Raw genomic sequence first — 23,109 nt, 5'->3', positions numbered from 1 at the left:
GTAGATGCTCAACTGACTGAACCACCCAGGCGTCCCAACCCCCTATTGCTTATTAGGAATCAAGGAGAGATGGCATCTCAATTAAGTCATCTAGATCACAGGGACAAGGAGCATCGTTCTAAAGCAGTGCCCCAGATTCTTAGATGATTTAAGCAGGATGACGTGATCAAGCTAGGGTAGGGAGAACTTGCATTTAGTATACGTGCATATATGTCTTGTGGAAATGGCATTGGATTGGGTATCAGTAATTATGAATTCTGGTTCCAGATGTCTTGTGTGTAAATCAGGCCACCTCAATTTCCCTCTCTGTAAAGGTAACTTTAATCTATCTCTCAGGGACAACATATTAATAAAAATGTCTCATAAAAAAATGGGCAATACACACATGGCTATCAATTTTATTGTGCTCAGGGTGGTGTGGCAAATGAATTTCACCCTGTGTGAACACCAATATTCTGAATGGGAGTTGTTCTGGGAGCAAAGTATTGTGACAGCAATCCAGGAGCTAAACAAGCTATCATACGATTTGAAACCTATTCCCTGTATTATAGAAGCAACACATAATTATGGAATTGACCAGCAGAGGTCAATGATACCATTTTCATATGCAAGAGCTATACACAATCCTTTCCAAACACTTTCTGTATATTCTGCTTTTTCATTGGTTGTAATAGCCATAGTCTCTTGGTGTCTCCGTTTCTTTTAAGGATGTGATGAAACCTGATTATCTTCTATTCAGACTTAATTTTCACAGTTTCTTTTGAACTCATCTACTTGTTATCTAACAAAGGAAGAACTAGCATTGTTGCTAGGGGCAACATAAGAAATGAATTCTGTCCTGTGTGAAACAGGCTCTCCTCTTGAAAAGTCTGTCAATAATGATTTCCAGTCCAGACATCTCCAACAGGTAGATAGTGACCTATCAATCGCTTTATCACCCTGTGTTCTCAATCTCAGAGCATCTTCTTCAGTGCTCTTCTGACCCACAAAATGGGTAATGATTGGAAAGAATTTCCCATATCTCTGCTGTCCCAACCCCTAATTGATTATTAGGTAATGATTAGCAAAATTTGTTGGCATCAGGCAACTGTCAAGCTCTTTGCAAATGTTAACTCACTTAATCTACTTGACAATGGGCATGAAATAGGGACAATTAGCATCTCCATATAACAGAAGAAAAAAGAAAAGTATGCAGTTTGCCTAAATTTGTACAAGTAGAGCTGCGATCTGAACCCAGGTAATCTGCATGAAATGTGTTCAGCCACTAGCCAGGTTGACGCCGAATACTTGAGTTGAGGATGTATGTGAATGAGTAATAAATCCGTCCAATTATATTTTAAAATTGTTTATAAAATTCTCTGATAAAAATTTGTTTCTATTTTCCATTTTTGCTTAATTTTTAACTCTTTGGTTTGATCTTACACTTTTTGCTGTGACAACATGGCATCACATCAAGTTAGGACTGAGTTTACAGCAGAAGGTCAAGGGGATAGCATGGGGCTTCATAGCTCTTACCTGGACACAAAGCACCTCTATTTTTAGGGCAGCTTTTCCATTACTAAATTACACACCCTAGTGCTAGATCTATAAACTGGTGAAGGTCATTGAAGTAAAGTATCTTTTTGTGGCCAGAAGCAAATGTTAAGATTTGTCCTGGTCTTCCAGCATGGAGGAAACCAACACCCACAGTCCTTTACTTGCAACTGAGTTGATGTGCCATGATGTCGCTGAAGGCCTGCATGGGTGTCTTTCCTAAGATCTCCCACTGCCATGTCCTCTGGCTTCCCTAAGACCAGGGCTCATCTACCAGTATTAAAGGCAGGGAGTAAGCTTGCCATTTGTTTACTTCAAGCCAACTGTGATCAAAAGCCCCTAACATAAGCTAAAAAGATAGCTTAGTGGAATCAACATCTGGTAGATAATACTTAAATTCCCTACAATCCTGCTTTTACATCCTAGTAGGGTAAAATCAATCTTCCCTTTACTGGGAAAAATGCAATAAGCTATAACTTTCTCAGTGTGAATTTGTTGGTTTTAAACTTTTAAAACTAAATCATATTTGTTTTACACAGAGACAACCGATAACTTTTGAAGTGATTTGTCACATCTCCGGACTAGCTGAGTATCTGATGAAAATGTGTCGATATCTTTTTATGACTGCTGGATCAAACACAAGGTTTAAGTTGAGAAGCAGTATCTTAATGAAGTCTTAAAGTATATTTATTTTTATTATGAAATGATGAAAGTATCCCATAGAGAACTCAAAAGTAAAGCAGGATTTATTCTTTAACTTAGATATATAGAAAGCTGGGTTTAAATTTGAAAATAACAATAATAAAAATAAAATAAAATTATATTTTACATGTATTTTTTTCTAATTAGGTGACTTTGAAAGATTTATCTTTTTTCAACTGTGTCGACCTTCCCATTCTGAAGTGAATCTGAACAAATGAAAGTTATTGCCATAGTGAGTCACTATTTTCTAATGAAATGATTTCAGTTGTCTTGGCGTAGAAAATATTTGAGACTAGTAACTTGAAAATTATCGTACACCTTCATTATATATGGTTTTATTATTATTAACTTATTATTAATTATATGCTATTGATTTAACTTTCTCCAGACTGAATAAAGGTGTAAATAACTAGAAAGTAGTACATTATAAAGAAAACAGACCCTTAAATAAATGTTTTGATTTTCAATAAAAGTCACCTTGCACTCAAAATTTACTAAGTCATATATAATTATAGGAATATTTAATTTGGATTTCAAGTTCCAAAGACAGACCAAATCAAATATCCTTAAGATGCAAGTATTGAAATTGATACACCATAACAAGTAATCAGTAGATAAAAATTATTTAAACCAAACTTTATTTTTATTTTGTAAACTTAAGTTATAAGATAAATCTGGTTGAACTCAGACACCAATCTAGTATAATTTTTTTTTCCAGTTCAAGAGACTCTCTACAAAGTCCTATTAGAAAGGAAAGAGAAAAATACCTCTTTCTTTTCTCACAAATCTTCTCTTAGACTGCCCATTGAAAGTTATTTCCTGTATAATTACCACGTACAGAACAACTTGTTAGGAAAATGGATGGATAGGATGCTCACACCAAACGAACACATCATTTTAGAAAACGTTTTGTGTACTTGGTCATCCTTCTTGGAGCAATGAGACCTCAGTGCGGCTTTTGGACGCTAGGAAAGCAAAGAACCCAGGTCCTTCTCTATGAAAATTCTAACAGAATTTCAGTAGTTTGAGATACTGCACAGAAAACAAATAGGTAATTTGAGAATAACTGTACTTATGCAATCCTTGGAGCTATATGCAATTTACATAATTATATTAAACAGTAACATAGCAGAAACCTATCATGGGACACGTCCACCAAATACAACACCATGTAGTACATATTTGGATTCTGGTATTAATTTCTTTTTTTTTTTTAAGAGTATTTATTTATTTGACAGACAGAGATCACAAGTAGGTAGAGAGGCAGGCAGAGAGAGAGGAAGGGAAGCAGGCTCCCTGCTGAGCAGAGAGCCTGATGCAGGGCTCGATCCCAGGACCCTGAGATCATGACCTGAGCTGAAGGCAGAGGCTTACCCCACTGAGCCACCCAGTCACCCCCTGGTATTAATTTCTAACAAAGCCACACATTGATGAAACACAGCCCTATGGCATAAACCAACAACAACCAACAAGAACATCAGCAAAAACCTGTCTTTCCCTGGGTTTGGAGTGCTTTAACAAAACATTACATACCATATGATTTAGACAATGAAAATTCTGAAGGCTGGGAAGTCGGAGATCAGGGTGTCACCATGGCAGGTTCTGGTGAGTGTGAGTGCCTTCTGTTTTGCTCATAACCTTTCACTTGCTGTGTCCTCACATAGCAGAGGGAGAGAGAGCAAGCTTGGGCACTTCCTCTTCTTAGAAGGACACTAACCTCATCATTACCTGCCAAAGGCCCTATCTCAGAATATTGTCACATGGAGAATTAAAGCCTCCACATATGAATTTGGGAATGGGACTCAAACATTCAATCCATTGCACAGATCAAAAAGGAGGAATTACAATATGTTATAGTCTAGGTAACAGATGCTGAATGCTGTCAAATGCTTATTCTGTATCTATTATGGTTATATAGTTTTTATCCCTTATTTCATTAATGGGTTATATCACATTTATTCCTTTGTGTTGAACCATCCTTGCATCTGAGTGGTAAATTCCACTTGGCCATGGTGTATGATTCTTTTAATATACTGTTGAATTTACTTTGCTAATATTTTGTGGAGAATTTTGCATCTATATGCATCAGAATACTGCACTCTGATTTTCTTGTCATATAGTGTCCTTACCTTGCTTTTTTCTCAGGTAACATTGGCCTCATAAAATGAATTGGAAGTGTTCCTTCCTCTTTAATTTTTGGAACAATTTCAAGAAAGATTTGGTTAATTTTTCTTTATTTTGAAAAAAAAGATTTTACTTATTTATTGAGAAAGCCAGAGAGAGAAAGCATGGGCGGGGGTGTGGGGAGGGGGAGAAGGGAAGAAGGAGAAAGAAACTTCCCGCTGAGCGGGAAGCTAGATGCCAGGTTCCATTGCAGAACTCCAGGATCATGACCTGAGCTGAAAGCAGATGCTTAACTGACTGAGCCACCCAGGCGCCCCTAATTTTTCTTTAAATATTTGGTAGACTTCACCAAGGAAGCTATTAGGCTGTGGGCTTCCCTTTGTTGGGAAGTTTTCATAACTAATTCTATCTCCTGCAGTCATCATTGATGTAGTTTCTATTTTGTCTTCATAATTTAGTCTTGGTAGGTTGTATGTTCTAGCAATTTATCCTTTTCTTCTAGGTCATCCAATTTGTTGGTGTATCAATGTTCATAGTGTTTCTTCTTGTGTTCCTTCATACACCCTTCATATATGATGGTATCAGTTATAATGTCTCTTCTTTAATTTCTGATTTTGAGTCCTCTTTCTCTTTTTCTTGGTTAGTTTAAGTAAAGTTTTGTTAATTTTGTTTATCTTTCTGAAAACCAACTCAGTTTCACTGATATTTCCTACTATTCTTCTATTCTTTATTTTATTTATTTTTATTCTGATCTTTATTATTTCTTTTCCTCTGCTAACTTGAGTTTCGTTTATTACTTTTTCTAGTTCACTTAGATATAATGTTAAATTGTTTATTTACATCTTTCTTTTTTTAAGTGTAGGTATTTATAGCTATAAATTTGTTCTTAGTATAACTTTTGCTGCATCTCATAAGATTTAGAATGTTGTGCTTCCACATTTACTTGTCTCAAGATTTTTTTTTTTTTTAATTCATTGGTCATTCAGGAGTCTGTTGTTTAATTTCCACATGTCTGAGTTTTCTTCCTGCTATTGATTTCTTGTTTCACATCTTTATAGTTGTAAAAGATACTTGATATAATTTCAATTTTCTTGACTTTTTAATACTTGTCTTATATCCTAACATATGATCTACCCCAGAGAAGTGATGTGTGCTTGAGAAGAATATGTATTTTGCTGCTGATGCATGTTCTGTTAGAAAGTTAAAAATGCCCGTTAGGTCCATTTGGTCTACGGTGCTGTGAAAATCTGCTTTTTTCTTATTGATTTTCTGCCCAGATGATTTATCCTATGTTTATAGTAGAGTCGCCTACTAAAGTTTCTTACTATTATTGTCTTGCTGTTCATTTCTCCTTTCAGTTCTGTTAGTATTTGCTTTATATATTTATTTTTTTTAGGATTTTATTTATTTATTTGTCAGAGAGAGAGCGCGCGCAAGCACAAGCCAGGGGAAAGGCAGGCAGAGGGAGAAGCAGGCTCCCTGATGAGCAAGGAGCCTGAAGGGGACTGGATCCCAGGACCCTGGGATGATGACCTGAGACAAAGGCAGATGATTAACCACCTGAGCCACCAGGTGTCCTGGCATTATATATTCAGATATTCTCATGTTGGATGCATAACTATTTACAATTGTTACATTTTCTTAACTAATTGACTGTTTTACCATTATGTAATGACCCTCCATGTCCCTCATGACCATCTTTAATTAATTTATTAATTTATTATTTATTAACATATAATGTATTATTTGCCCCAGGGGTACAGGTCTGTGAATCATCAGTCTTACTCAATTCACAGCACTCACCATAGCACATATCCTCCCCAATGTGGATCACCCAGCCACCCTCTTCCTCCCTCACAATCCCTAGCAACCCTCAGTTTGTTTTCCTGAGATTAAGAGTCTCTTAAGGTTTGTCTCCATCCCCTTTCTTATCTTGTTTCATTTTTTTCCCTCCCTACCCCCCACAATGCCTCACCCTGCCTCTTAAATTCCTCATATCAGGGAGATCATATGATAATCGCCTAATGACCATTTTTAACTTACATTCTATTTTGGTACTCCACGTATAGCTACTCCTACTCTCTTGGTTACCATGTACTTTGAATACCTTTTCTACCCTTTCATTTTCAGAGTATATGTGTCCTTAAAGCTTCTTCTTCCTTTTCCTTTTCTTCTTTTCCTTCCCCTCCTTCTCCTCCTTCTTTTCCTTTCTCCTCTTCTTCATATTTTAATATATTTAGCCACCCTAGGTTTGTTGATTGGAGAATTAATTCATTTACATTTTTATATTTACTTACTATTGCAACATTATTCATTGTTTTTTTACTGTTTCATAGTTCCTTTCCTCATTTTTCTTCTCTTGCTGCCTTCCTTTGGATTTGAACACTTTTTGGGGAGTATGCTTTAATTCATTTATAGTCACCTTTTTGTGTATCTATTATACAGGCTTATCTTTGTTATGACTTACAATAAATACATTATCATTATATCATCTATTTAGGTTAGGGACAACTTGATACCATAGCAGAACTATATTTTATAGTTCACATTTTAGGTTATTGATATAATTTACATTTTTATATTATGTATCCAATATTAAATGATTGTAGTTATAATGATTTTTAATGTGTTTGTTATTCAACTTTTAAAGTAGAGTTTAAAGTGATATAGAGACCACCATATAATATTAGAAAATCTGATTTTGACTATGTATTTACCATTACTGGTGAGTTTTACCTCATAGGTTTTACAATATTAATTAGCATCTTTTCATTTCAGCTTGAAAAACTTCCTCTCTTATTTATTATAAACAAGGTCTAGTGGTGATGAACTTTCTCAGCTTATATTTTTGGTTTTGGGTTTATTTTGGAAAGTCTTTATCATTTCTCCTTTTCTGAAGGATGGAGCTTTGCTCTGAAGTCTACTGTACCTGAAGTTAATATAGCTATCCCAGCTTTCTTTTATTTGTATTGGCATGATCTATCATTCTTTACCCTTTGCTTTTAACCTATGTGTCTTTATATTTGAAGTGTTTTGTACAGACACATGCAGTTAAGTCTTATTTTGGGGTTCAACCTGACCCTGTCTTTTAATTGGTATGTTAAGACCATTGATGTTTAAAGCAATTATTGGCATAGAATGGATTAATATCTACTATATTTGTTTTGCTTTATGTCTATGACACTTATTCTTTGTTCCTATTTTTGTCTTCCACTCTGTTTTCTGCCATTTATGGTTTTAATTGAACATTGTATATGATTCCATTTTTTTCTGCTTTCTTAGCATATCAATTATCCTTTTCTTTTTAACTTGTTCTTAGTTGCTGTCTTAGAGTTTGCAATATACATTGACAACAAATTCAATCCCACTTTCAAATAACCTTATATGACTTCTTGAGTAATGTTAATACCTTACAATAGCAAAATACCATAAATCCATCCTCCCAAATATTGAATCATTTATTTCACTTATATATAGTATATAATCATCAACAATATTATTGCTATTATTATTTTGACCAGTATTTTCTGGTAGATCAATTAAAATTTTTATTATACCTTCATTTATTCCTTTGCTAATTCTCTTCCTTTCTTTATGTAGATCTGAATTTCTAACAAGTGTCATCCTCCTTCTCTTGAAGATCTTTTAACATTTCTTGTAAGGCAGGTCTATTGACCAGAAAATCTTCACAATATTTGTTAGTCTAAGAAAATCTTCATTGCTCCTTCACTTTTGAAAGATAACTTTTCAGGATACAGAATACTAGTTTGTTTTTGTTTGTTTATCTGTTTGGTGTTTTTTAAGCTTTTTTTCCCACTTTTGTTATTTTTATTTTGTTTTGTTTTTAAGGATTTTATTTATTTGTTTGCTGGAGAAATAGAGAGTGCACAAGTTGGGGATGGGGGTCAGAGAGAAGGAGAAGGAGGTTCCACTCTGAGCAAGCAGCCCAAGGCAGGCCCTGGGATCATGTCCTGAGCTAAAGGCAGGTGCTTAACCAACTGACTCACACAGGTGTCCCTCACTTACCACTTTATTATTTTTTTAAGATTTTATTTATTTATTTAACAGACAGAGATCACAAGTAGGCAGAGAGGCAGACAAAGATAGATGTGGGGGGGGAGCAGGCTCCCCACCAAGCAGAGAGCCCCGATGAGGGGCTTGATCCCAGGACCCTGAGATCATGACTTGAGCTGAAGGCAGAGGCCTAACCCGCTGAGCCACCCAGGTGCCCCCCTCATTTACCACTTTAAATGTTTCACTCCACTCTCTTCTTGCTTGTGAGGTTTCTGAGCTGAGCGGTTAGATGTAATTCTTCTATTTTCTTCTTTTAAAGGCACAGTGCTTTCCTCTGATTCCTTTCAACATTTTATCTTTGATTTTCTGGGTAGTTTGAATGCTTAGGAGAAGTGGGCTTTTTTATTTGTTTGTTTTTTATTTGATTTGTTTTGCATTTACTTTGCTTGGTGTTCTCTGTGTTTTGTGGACCTATGGTTTGATGTCTGACATTTATTTGGGGGAGGATTTCAGTTCTCATTGCTTTAAATACTCCTTCTATCCCTTTCTTTCTTCTCCCTGTGGTATTCCCATTATGCATATGTTACATACAACTTTTATAGTTGACCCATAGTAACTGGATATTCTGTTCCCTGCACTTATTTTCCCCCCCGTTTTTTCTTACCCCATTACTTTTTAGTTGTCAAACAGCTATTCACAGATTCACAAATTTAAGAATCTTTTTCTTTAGCCATACCTGGTTTACTAAGGAGCCCATCAAAGGTGTTCTTGATTTTTATCATAGCATTCATTTTGATTTTTTCTTAGAATTTCCATCTCTCTGCTTACATTATCATTCAATCTTGCATGCTGTCCACATTTTTTCATCGTTCTTTTAAACAGAATGTTTGATAATTCCAACGTCCCTGCCATAGGTGAGTCTTATTTTGATGCTTACCTTGTCATTTTAAATTGTGTCTTTTACTTTTTAGTGTGCATTATACTTTTTTTTGTGGAAAGGTGTACATGATGTACTAGGTAAAAGGAACACTACTAAATAGGCCTTTAGTAAGGTGGTGGCTTTTAGTGAGATGAAGAGGCAAATAATTCTATTGTCTCTGTGATGAGATCCCAACCTTCTAGGGAGTCCATGCCCCTGGGCTATGAACTTCACAAATACTTCACTTAGGTGAGGCAGGATAGCTTGAGGTTGACTGGATTTGGGTCTTTCCATTCCCTCAAGTAGTTAGGATCTGATAAAACTCTAATAGGTTTTGGTAATAGGCTCTGGTAAAATAATTTATCTTGAGAGCAGTCTTTTTTAGAAGAACAGAATGTTCTGGCACATTTCCACATAGTTACTTTTCAACTTCCCCTGCCTAAAGCCCAGGAGGATTTTTCTCAGCTATTCACTGTCAAAACCTGGTAGAACTCCAGGAAATAAAACTCACAAAAGTGTGGGGGACCCCCTGGAGTTTTTAACTCTCAGACTTGTCCATGAGGATCCCCCAGCAATTTGTTAATCACAGTTCAGGTTTTCCTGCCCCAGCACTGGTTTCCACTGAAGTTTCTGTTCCTGGGTTGGACTTCTGCTCTAGTAAGTTGTGATTCCCAGTGTCAGCCTATTTGTGTCTCTAATTTTGGGGGGTAGCTCTTTGCCCTGTGACCTCAACTGACCTCTGATAGCCCTCAGAGGTGATATTGAATTTTCAGGATGTTGGACTTTTTACTTGTTAAGATGAAGTGGAGCATTCCATGCTTCTTACATGCTGACTAGAATCAGGAAATACTAAATATCTTTCTCTTTCAGAAATAAAACACAATTGGGGCACCTGGGTGGCTTAGTGGGTTAAAGCCTCTGCCTTCTGCTCAGGTCATGATCCCAGGGTCCTGGGATCGAGCCAGGCTCTCTGCTCTGTGGGGAGCGTGCTTCCTCCTCTCTCTCTTTGCCTGCCTCTCCACCTACATGGGATAACGAAGAGTCACCAGAGACCTCTCTACACACACAGAAGAAAGACCATGTGAAGACATAGCAAGAAGGTGGCTATCTATGAGCCAGGAAGAGAACTCTTTTCAGAAACTCTGTTTACCTGTAACTTAATCATGAACTTCCAGAATCCAGAACTGTGAGAAAATAAATGTCTGTGGTTTAAGCCACAAGTCTGTGGTCATTTACTGTGACAGCCTGAGCTGACTGATAGGGGTACACATATATAAGCATAGCTATGCATATCCCAAGAAAGACCAGAGATTGACCCTGATACGTCATCTATGGCTGACCTTGAGGTCCTGCCTTACAGGAAATGACAGATAAGGATGACTTATGTTAGCTTTTTATCATCCTAAAATTTGAAGTTGTGTCTTTAACCAACCACAAATCCCCATGCTAATGTGTGTAATACTTACTAGGGCAAGTCATTTTAGGGACTCTTCTGACCCATCATTAGCTAATCATCACACTATGCTGACTGAGAGGCAGCCCTTGAGAAGGTCAGGCTTTAAAAAAGCATTCTAAAAATAAAAATGATCAGAGAACACAGTGGCTGCACACAGCCTTGAATACAGAATCTATTAAATCAGTTCTGGAAATCTGTTAGGCAGAAAAACAGAACAAGGAAAAAAACGTGTTAGGAACAAACCCCATGGGAAAGAGAGAACAAATTTCAGATTTGCTATATTATTTAACACTCCTGCTTTCCAACCAAAAAAAAAAAAAAAAAAAGAGAGAGAGAGAGAGAGACAACAAAGCAAAACAAGAAACAAGAAACAACCCAAACCAGAAAACCTGTGTTGATGGGCTTATCTGCATAAAGGTAATATACAATGTATACAACATTGTTGTATAAATCAAGTTGATTGATTTATACTGTATAAAGATGTAATCTGTATGATAATAATAGTACAAAAAAGGGAGAAGTAAGAGAATGATAGGGGAGCCATTTCTATGCATTATGTAATCAAATTAGCATTAAAGTGAAATATATTGTTTTAGGTTAAAATGCATATGGTAATATTCAGAGAAGCCACAAAGAAAGTAATTCAAGAAAACAGTTTTTTTTTTAAAGAAATTTAAGTGGTACACAAGAAAATACCTGTTAAACAAAAAAGCAAGACTAAAGGAACACATAAGACATAGAGCACAAAGAAAACAAATTACAAAACCCAATCATACTAATAATTAGACTAAATGACGGGACTGAATACTCCAATTCAAAGGCAAGCTGACTGATGAGGGAACAGAAGGCTGGCTGAGGACAAAGCAAAAGTCGACACCCTCCAACCTTCCTCCATCCCCACTCCCGGGTGGGACCTATGTGACATTCTTTAGGAATCTCCCACCCATCTTAATGTTAATACCTTGCTAGGGGCAAAATGACATTGGCAAAAGCAAGGCCTCTGGTATCAGTATCTTGTAGGTCCTCTTTAGCATATGAAAGTTCTACTGAAACCTCCCTTTTCCTCACCTCCCCGCAACTCCATGGTACATAACCTACAACCCTTCAAAATCCCGGGGCAGCAGCTCATCCTGCCCACGGGTCCTGTCCCCGTGCTTTAATAAACCACCATTTTGCACCAAAGATGTCTCAAGAATTCTTTCTTGGTCATCGGCTCTGGACTCCACCCCGCGGGACCTCACATTATGAAACTTCATCAGTTATGCTAATATACAAAATAGATTTTAAGGCAAAAAGTATAACACAAATACTATTACTAGAGATGAAAAGAGATATTTTACAGTGATAAAAGATTCCATTCAACAGAAAACAATTACATATAATTATCTAACAACAGAACCCCCAAATGCATGCTACTTAGAACTGAAGGCAGAAATAGTTAAACACAAATAGTTGAAAATTGCAATGTTGCATGCTCAATAATTGACAGAACATCTAGTCAAAAAATCAGAAAAAATAGAAACAACTTGAAAAACACTATCAACTTGACTAGAACAGGACAACCAATAACAACAGAGAACACATTATTTTTTAAAGACTTATTTACTTATGTAAGGTGAGGGGCAGAAGGAGAGGGAGAGAGAGCATCTCAAGCAGGCTCCCAGCTAAGCACAAAGCCAGAGGCAGGGCTGGATGTCATGACCCCAAGATGATGACCTGAGCCAAAATCAAGAGTGAGAGTCTTTACTGACTGAGCCACCTAGCACCCCAAACACATTATTTTCAAGAGAACACAGAACATGCAAAAGTAATATAATATTAATAAAATAAAGAATATAAACCACATGATTAACTCCATATGCACAGGTAAAACATTGGGGAAAATCCAACACCCATTCACAATTAAACATGCTGAAATTTTTTAGACAGTAACTCTTTTAACCTAATAATGGTCATCTATACAACACTTACAATGAACATTGTACTTAATGGTGAAAGACGATGTTCTGCCCAAAAGCAGGAATAAGGGAAACATGTTTGCTCCTGCCACTTCTATTAAATGTTGTACTGGAAATTCTAGCTAGTCTAATCGGCAATGAAAAGAAATAAAAGGCATCTAGATTGGGAAGGAGAAGGTAAAACTACCTTTTCTCACAGACAACATGATTTTGTATTAAAAACATAACAAAACAAAAAAAATAAGGGCATCTACAAAAATAATTAGAAGTAAAATACACAGAGAGCAGGGGTGCCTGGGTGGCTCAGTGGGTTAAAGTCTCTGCCTTCGGCTCAGGTCATGATCCCAGAGTCTTGGGATCTAGCCCTGCATTGGGCTCTCTGCTCAGCAGGGAGCCTGCTTTCCACCTCTGCGCCATCCACCCCCACCTGCCTGCCACTGCCTGTCTCTCTGCCTATTTGTGATCTTTATCTGTCAAATAAATAAATAAATAAATCTTAAGAAACAAACAAAAAAAACACAGAGAGCAAGGTTTTAGAATATTAGGTCAATACTGAAAAATCAATCGCATTTTTATATACAAGCAACGACCAATAAGAAAATGAAATTAAGGGACACCTGGGTGGCTCAGTGGGTTAAAGCCTCTGCCTTCAGCTCAAGTCATGGTCTCAGGGTCTCTGCTCAGCGGGGAGCCTGCTTCCTCCTCTCTGCCTGCCTCTCTGCCTACTTGTGATCTCTGTTTGTCAAATAAATAAATAAAATCTTAAAAAAAAAGAAAGAAGAAAATGAAATTAAGAATACAATTTTGCACAATCACATCAGAAAGGATAAAACAGGGATGAATAAATTTGACAAGACTAGTGTAAGACTTGTACATTAAGAAATAATAAAATAAGAATTGCTGAGGGAAATTAAAGAAGGTCAAAATAAATAGGGCATGTTCTTGGATTGGAAAACCCAATATTATTATGATGTCATTTCTCCCTATTTTGATCCATTGATCCAACAAATAGGATTCAAAAAATATAGGCTGTCAATAGGATCTATAAATATTCTATAAATATTGAAACAAACTTTTTTTTTGTGCAGAAACTTTCAAGCAGATTCTAAAATGTATATGGAAATGTAAAAGTCCAGAGAAACTAATTTTTTTTTAATTTCAATAGACTATTTTTTTAGAGTAGTTTTAGGTTCACAGTAAAATGAAGCAGAAGTTACAAAGTTTCCCAATACTCTGCCTCCACCCCCACAGCTTGTCTCTCCCATGATCACATCCTGCATTCGAGCCATTTCTTGCTACAGATAAACCTACATTGGCAAATGATGTCATTATCACCCAAAGTCTATACTCCACATTAGGGTTCCCTCTTGGTGTATATTCTCTAGGTTTCAGCAAATGTATCATGACATGTGGGCAACATTATAGTTTCTCACAGAAAAGTTTCACTGTCCCCCAAATTCTCTGTGGTCTACCCTATTCCCTAACCCCTTGTTACCTCTGATCTTTTTACTGTCTCCATAATTTTGCTTTCTTCCACAATGTCATACAGTATATTGAGTTTCAGACTGAATGTTCAGAAAAAGCAAATCTATAGAAACAGAAAATAAATGATTGGTTGCATGAGGCAGAGCATGAAAATTGGGATTAATAGTAAATGTGACTAAGGATCCTATTGTTTGGAGAAAATGTTCGAATACTGCTTACTCATGATGATGACTTCACAACGCAGTAATTTTCCTAAAAATCACAGAGTTGAGAACATGAAGTGGGTAAATTTAATGATATATAAAATGTGACTTGTTATAATATTTTTCACAATAGCCAAGATATAGAAACAACTTAAATGTCAGTTGATGAATAAAGAAAATGGGAAACTATAAATACAATATATACAATAGTGTCTTTTATTTTTAAAGATTTTATTTATTTGACAGACAGATTGCAAGTAGGCAGAGAGGCAGGCAGAGAGAGAGAGGGGGAAGCAGGCTCCCCGATGAGCATAGAGCCTGATGTGGGGCTCCATCCCAGGACCCTAAGACCATGACCTGAGCCAAAGGCAGAGGCTTTAACCCACTGAGCCACCCAGGTGCCCCTATAAAATAGTATCTTATTCAGCCTTTAAAAGGAAGAAAATTATGGCATTCATGACAACATGGATGAACTTGGAGGACATTTTTAAAGTGCGCTAAGAGCCACAAAAAGCAAATACTGCATGATCTCACTTTTATGTAGAATCAGAAAAGTTGGACTCATAAGCACAGTCCAGTTGTTATCAGGGTATGGAGGGTGGGGGAAATGAGATATTGGTCCAAGTATACAAAGTTTAGATTATGGGGGATAAAGTTCTGAAGATCTAATATATAACATGACAACTATAGTTAGTAATACCCTACAGTATACTTGAAGTCTGCTGAGAGTTTTACACACACACACACACACACACACACACACACACACACACAGAGTAACTGTGTGAGTTAAGGATATGTTAATTAGCTTGATTGTGGTAATCATTTCACAATGTATTCCCATATCAAAACATCAGGTTGTATACTTCCAATATACACAATTTTTATTTGCCAGTTATACCTCAATAAAGCTGGAAAACCTGTAAGCTATAAGAGCAAGTAATCAACCAAAAAGTAAATATTTCCCACATGCACATCAGATATTCACTTTGAGGAATAATGACTTCCTTCTCAATAGGAGTCAAATCAAAGGGACTGACTCTGTGGAATGTAAGGGGAACAGGAAAGAAATGTGTTATGCAGTCTCTAGTGTTCTCTGTGGCAAAACTGCAGCCCCGAAATATTAAGGACAGAGCCACAAGAATCATGTTCAAACATGATTTCAAATACTGTGAATTTTGACAAGTTGAAAAACCAGTTTTAAAATTTTCAGCAGTATTAAACAATTGCAACCATCATTATCTCACAACTCACCAGGAGCGCACTGTCGGGAACGTAGAGGCAGACTGTCCTGGTTCCAAGAAACACAAATCACCATACCCCATGTGAGGATCCAATAGTTCCCATGAAATTCAAAGGAATTGTAAGTGCATCTTGTTCGATGGTGGTCATTGGCTGATAGTCTTTAACAGCTTGATAAAACTACAAGCAAGAAGAGAGGAAGGAATTTTCCTTTCAGAATTCATCATTAGAGAAATTCTGTGATTTTGTTATTGACCTGGGATTTTTGCAGAACTTGGATCAAAATATCCTATGGCGATACCTTTCTAACAGGTATTTATTCTGGAACAGGGTCCTGGCAGTGATGGACTCTTGTACCCTTACTTACATTAAAAATGTGTAGAATGGTTTTATTTTATTTTATTTTTTTTCTTAAGATTTTATTTATTTATTTGACAGACAGAGATCACAAGGAGGCAGAGAGGCAGGCAGAGAGAGAGGGGGAAGCAGGCTCCCCGCTGAGCAGAGAGCCCGATGCGGGGCTCGATCCCAGGACTCTGAGATCATGACCTGAGTTGAAGGCAGAGGCTTAACCACTGAGCCACCCAGGCGCCCCTAGAATGGTTTTCTTCAATGCAATACGGACTCTTCTGCCTTAGAAGGTGGAGAAAAACAAGTGTTACCAGAAACCAACGGTGGCTTTAAGAAGTATGTGATTCCCCTGTCTCATTTTACAGTCCTCCCCCCAACCCACAAAGAAATGCCAAAACAGCTGGTTGATACACATTCTTTAATTTTCAGATGGATAAATAAAATCAACACAGGTCGAGTTTGTTCTCTCACAGGGCACTGAAATTCTGCTTGCTTTCACCAGGAAATACGATCACTTAAAAACTGACATCAGTTTCCACGTCAGGCAACCAACTATTAGATAAATTACATTTGTCATGTTTTGTGTGTACTAAAATAAAATTTTCAAGCCTATGTTCAGCATTGTTGGAGTTTTAGGTACTGTGGATTTATCTATAAGTTGCTCTTCGAGGAAAACTTTTGGTTTTCCATAAAGAAATATTAAATACTACCTACACGAGTTTAAAAAGTAATGTTTTTTTAAACTGACAACCTAAAAAACCTAATATTCAGTAACTACAAATCTACAAACCTACAAATCTCAATTTGATGAGGATATAATCTCACCAAGTTCAATCTTGAATGATTTTGCTTGTTCAAAGAAAAATCATTCACTTTTCCCCCAAATCCTGGCGCAGACATATACTTGAGTGAGAAAATGCATAAGAATATTTCTTAGGAATCAGCTACTTAAAACATTGTCTGTTGGCTGGTGTGGGATCACAAACTTTTTCTTTTCAGTCCTTAATAGGTTAAAAACAGCAAAATCTAGAAACTTTCATAGTAACTTGAAAAAAATTTTTTTTTGTCTTTTGAAGATAATCATTAAAAATAGATTTTTTTCTTTTGAAGATAATAATTAAAGATCATTAAAAATAGAATGTTTTATGTTATTTTTGTTTCATTTTGTAAAAGTGTACATCTGAGAGGTACTGGAAAACAAAAATTGTCCTTTCACCATAGAAACGGTTTGAGAAACAGTAGTCTAGAAGGTGTGAGATTTGGGAAATAATAATGATTTCTTGTTTGCAGAGGATCTCATGGATATGCAAATAAAATGGGAGGTGGTTGTGTTGATAATTCTTCAAAGTAGACCATGTCTTTACTTAATTTTAACAGTAGCTAAAACAAAGCCACAGCAACTGCTCAAAGTGTGAGGACAGACGCAAACCTCTCGGCAAGAGGTGTGCACACACACGTGAACACACAGATATGCATGTGCCTTGCTTCACTTCTTCACACCCTCTACCCCTGCCCTTGCCCTTGCTGACACCCGTGTCTCCACACCTGCCACTCAAGGCAGTAGCTCTAACCCTGGATCTGCGCCCAGCCAGGCCCCAGCCTGAGAACTCTCTAAGCACAACAGGTACCTCGGCCAGGACAGGTGTGTGACCGGGTCTCACCAGCTCGTGCCTGCACTGCCCTCATCTCTGCATGGATGTCGGCGTGGGATTGTTTCTAAAACAAAAAGAAAACAAAAACAAAACAAAAAACTACATAATAATCAATTCTCCAAATATCTAATGTGTCTAAAATACAACTCGCTGAGTGTTTTGGCATCTGATTTTGTGTTCTACCACTTCCGACGTAGTTTTGGATTTTTAAGACTATTTTTAGCACCTGCGTTTATTACTATGGATTTCTATAAAGCATTTAAAAAAGCTTAGATTTTAGGAATGGTAGACTTGTTTTGTACACATGGGATTCTCTTTTAAACATCGTATCATCTTCAGCAGTAGAGGAACTTTAGTGAGTTTACATAAAGGCAGGACAAAACATTTAATTCTGCTTTTAGTTTTATTTCTAATTAAAATAAACAAATCTATTAAAATGACTTCAAAAGTGATTTTGGGGGGCATCTGGGTTGCTCAGTCAGTTAAGAGTCCAAGTTTTGGTATGGGCTCAGGTCTTGATCTCTTTCTTAGTCCTGAGATTGAGCCCCACAATGGGCTTTATGCTCGGTGTGGAGTCTGCTTCAAACTTTCTCCCTCTCCTTCCCCCTCTGCCCCTCCCTGCTCAGGCACACTCGTACTCTCTCTCTCTCAAATAAATAAACAAAATCTTTTTTTTTTTTAAGTGATTTCTTTTGCATCAAAAATATCATTAAGTAATTCCTCATTGAGAAAATGGCTAAAGGTGAAGAGATCCACGTGGGGACTTTTCCACAATTCAGCCCTGCTGAATCCATGTAAGTTCCTGTTTAGCTTATTTGCTTGATTTTTCAGTAACCCCCTGACTTATTTGTGTAACCCCACTAGAGATTGTGTTTAGGAGTTTTCAGGTTAATTTCCTACTCTCTCTCAGAGCTATAATTTACGGATTTACTTAATCCTCTAGCAGGGTAAGAGCCACTTCTCCAGGGTAGGGTAGTAGTAGTAAGGGGGAAGGGGCAGTCTGTTTTATTGGTCCCTCTGCCAGTTATAAATATTAAATCCTAAAACAGTGTACATTTTTACCTCCCCCCTTCTAACACACAAACACACACACACACACAGAGGGAAAGTAAACAGTATCAGTGATTGATGGCATGTGTCATTGCAAGTTGAAAATCAATGGATGCCTACATTCTATCCATTCATTCCAACAAATTTCAAATTTGTCCTTGCCTCAGGTTAGGTGTTAAATCTCATTTGATTAGCTTCTCACGAATATCACTTCAGTGAGTAATGGCACCGGGGATGTTTTGCTTTTTTCTGAGGATAAACACAAGCTATTGCCACATAAAAATTTCTGTATAAAACCACTTTTTAAGTTTGTCCAATTCCTTGTTCAGTGACCATATGGCAATTTTGTTGAGGTAATTAGTTTCAGTGATTAGTTTCTGTAAAAAAAATTAATGATATTTTCTTTTATTAGGCATTGAAAACAGATACAATATGTTTTGATGGGTGCAAAGCGTAAGCCAAATTTCCTATAAAACTGGGATAATAATCACCGTAGCTTAAATATCTGATATATATATTTTTATCTCCACCCTGGGGTTTCAAAATTTTGTTCTACTTGTATTCTAATCATCACAGGCCAATGCTTCCCTTCTATGCAAAGTTCTTCAAGTCTTGTCAGTCACTCACACGTTGCCACTGAATGCATTATTACTATATTTCCTTTGCTGTTTTTTGTTCTCAACAATTTGCTTTAATTCCACATTGTAATTTTTCACTCAATCCTCTCTAAACAGAAAATATTAATTCCTTAAAACACTTCACAAAAATGCCCTTAATTTTCCTCATGACAAAATTATGCTTCAGTTTAAATAGGTGTATTTCATATTGAGGATTGTGTATGTATGTGTAACTCTCCCTACACACACACACGCACGCACACACCAAATACAACAAACAGACATTTTGAACACAGTTAGCAACATGACGACGTGCTCAACTGTGAAATTACCTGTTCGACAATCCACATACTTGTTAAGGGCGGTAATTCACCTTCCAACAGCTGCTGCAATTTCCATGGGGTCGCTCTCTGATCAATACTGGAAGCACTTCTTTACATTTGGGTTATAAAAACCCAAAAATGATACACGAAATCACCAAATCCACACTATAAATTAAAATTTCAATTTCATACAATAAATTAAAATTTTACATAAACATAAGCTAGGCATCCCTAAATTAGTATTTCCAAGTAGAATTGATTAAATTGTAACCTGTGTGGGCTGAAACTGTTTCCTTCTTCCTGTTTCTGTGTCTGCAATTGGGGGGGGGGGTCCTCTCTCTTCTCTGTCCTGTACTTGCTTGAGTGTGTTTGTATCAGTACCTCTGAAAATCATGGCTGAGGATTTCCAGTCCCTTCTTTCTTGGATCTTATTTTTATGTCTCTACCTATTTCTGATCTTAATTCCATAGGTATTAACCCCCTTCTGTTACTCACTTGTGCATGTGGTGTTCCTTTGTCTGTAAGATACTGCATCTCTCTCCTCATAATTCCATGGTTTTCCCTCTAAATTGTGGTGTCTCTAATTTTGATTTTGACCTCAACAATGTTATGTTTAAATCTTTGCTTTTAACCTTGACCTCTACCTTATTTAGCACAGTGGGGTCTAATCCCCAATTACCACTGAGTCAGTTTATCTGTTTTTAACACTACTTCTAACCTCTTATGAGCTCAAACAGACAGACTGCTATGGTGAGTCCCACACTTCTTTCATCTGATTAAAAAATATATATATTTCTAAGGAAAGAAAAAGCAAAAACTGTATCCTTGGCATCTGACTCTGACTGGAAAGGATTCAAGTTTGGATGGGCATGTCAGGGGCTACTAGTCCAAAGCTCAAGTTAGATAGATTCAAAGGTAATGAGGAATTTATGATCTGTTGGTTGATGTTACAAATAATCCTAGAAATCTCAGTGGCTGAACAAGAATAGAAAACTATTTTTTGCTTATGTAGAATCAAACACTGGTTGGTGGGTGGGTTTGCTCATGTCATTCAAGGACTTAGGTTTGTCTAAGCTGTCTTCTGTTTTCTTTAGGTCCTGGGATTCCTTGCCATTCAGCTAATGAGCATGGAGGACATATACCTTCTTTGGACATAAGATCCAAACACAAAAGTCCATTCATATTCTATCTGGAAAAATGAGTCACATGACTAACAGATGCAAAGACAACTGAAACCATAGCCCAACCAGATAAGGCCCTCTCCAGAATCCTGCCTGATGGAAAGTAAGCACAAAGAGAAGTAGTCAGAGCTATGTTTGGAAAATCTTCTTTCCCCTCAAATCTTTAATTTCCTTCATGCTAAAACTAAAGCCCAGGAATATACATTATATATCCCAAAACACCAAGATAAGTGGTAGCAGATTCAGCTGTGAGCCACTTACACTTTCTGCCCTGCTGCCTTCGATCATGTTCCTATGATGCAAGATCTCGGGCAGGGCTTGGTTCCGTTCATCATTAGTGACTCAGGAATTGTGGCTTTCATGGAGGATGAGGATTGGCTGAAAGAAAAAATATAAGTTGTAACTAGGGTAAGCATATAATTTATAGTCCAGAATAGGACACTTTGAGACTGTCATGGGCAAACCAGGAAAAAAATAGTTCCTTCAAGTGTAATTTAACTCACAAAATTCACCTGTGAAGTTTTTGTAGCAAATACTTCAAGGTGAGAGTTGGTAACATAGTAGTTTCACTTTTGTAGTCCCAATTTAACAATTATAACACATTTCTTGAGCAGAAATTCTTCCCTGTTGACATACCCATTGATTTTTAAAAAGACTCAAAATATAATTCTAAAAACTCTATAAAGACCTTCAAAGAGCAACTTCCATAAAGACCAACAACTGCATCGAACGTAATTCTGAACAAGTTGTTTCCACATTGTGTCTAAAAATTTCAGAATGATCTATTAGCGAGACATGGTGGACAGACAGAAGATGGAAGCCAAGGGTAGAGATTGGGAAGTCACATTTTATATTCAGTCTCCAAATCATCCCAGATATATAAAGTCTTTTAAATATGGCGCAAAAGAAAAAAATTGAAAACAGAAAAAATACTTGATAAAAAAACATACCTTTATGTCATCTTTCCTGGGCAAGCTTCTCTAAGTGCCAAGCCTCGCAACACAAGGAACGTCTCCCTCAAAGCATCTGTAAACATTTGCAATCCCCTGTGGAGTGCCAACTGTAGCTAACATATGGTGCTATCAACGAAGTAGTCCAAAAATGCCTGCCCACACAGATGAATTCACTTTTAGCTGTCCTGTTATTCCAGCTTAATGATGTAGTGTTGGCTAACTCCTGTGATACCTTCCAGCGGGAGACAAAACGGAGTGACTCCCAAATCCTGTTTCAAGCACATTCTTTAAGCAAATTACACCATCATCTATATCAATTTTGCCATGCCATCACCAGTTTTTATCACATCTAAAACATAATTCCTGTTTGGAGATGTTGATATATGGTTGCATGTGATGAGCAAACGTCACATCCAGACAGCTTGGGATTAACAGCCCAATGAAGAGAGAAGCAGGAGTTGGAGCTTCCATTTGGCACTGGAAGAAACAGTGGGTTTCCTTAGGAAATGGATATTTTTGCTTACTTATACAGTTTATAACTTTGTTTATGCAACTGTTAAATTAATAATTTATTATAAGGGGTGCCTAGGTGGCTCAGTTGATTAAGTGTCCAACTCTTGATTTCGGTTCAGGCCATGATCTTAGGGTCTTGAGATTGAGTCCCACATCAGGCTCTGTGCTGGGTGTGGAGCCTCCCAGGGATTCTCTCTCTCCCTCTCCCTCAATCTTCCCCCTTCCCTCTCTAAAAATAATAATAATAATTAATAATAATAATAATAATAATAATAATAATAAAAGATCTATTATCAGAACATAATAATTCCTATTCCTAGCATAAGACAATGGGTGCTTAGAAATGTTGGACTTCGGGCGCCTGGGTGGCTCAGTTGGTTAAGTGACTGCCTTCAGATCAGGTCATGATCCTGGAGTCCCAGAATCGAGTCCCGCATCAGGCTCCCAGCTCCACGGGGAGTCTGCTTCTCCCTCTGACCTTCTCCTCGCTCATGCTCTCTCTCACTGTCTCTCTCTTCTCTCAAATAAATAAATAAAATTAAAAAAAAAAAAGAAATGTTGGACTTCACATTCTGTTAAAAAAGAAAAGCGTTGTGTACATTATCTGGCACAGTGCATTAACAATAGTAGCAAGGGCTGTGGATGGGGGTTTACTCTGCACCAGACCCGGGTCTTAGTGCTTCCCTTGTTAGTTCACTTAATTTTTCCAACTGAAACCCCATGAGGTAGGTGAGCTTAGCAGCCCTGTTGTATTATTAAGGAAACTGAAGCTAAATACGTTTCTCAAGGTAGTTATTTATTTAGTAATAGATCAAAATAGACACATATATGTA

Source organism: Lutra lutra, chromosome 11 (genome assembly GCF_902655055.1).
Source record: "Lutra lutra chromosome 11, mLutLut1.2, whole genome shotgun sequence".
NCBI lineage: Eukaryota > Metazoa > Chordata > Mammalia > Carnivora > Mustelidae > Lutra > Lutra lutra.
This window is presented reverse-complemented; position numbering follows the sequence as displayed.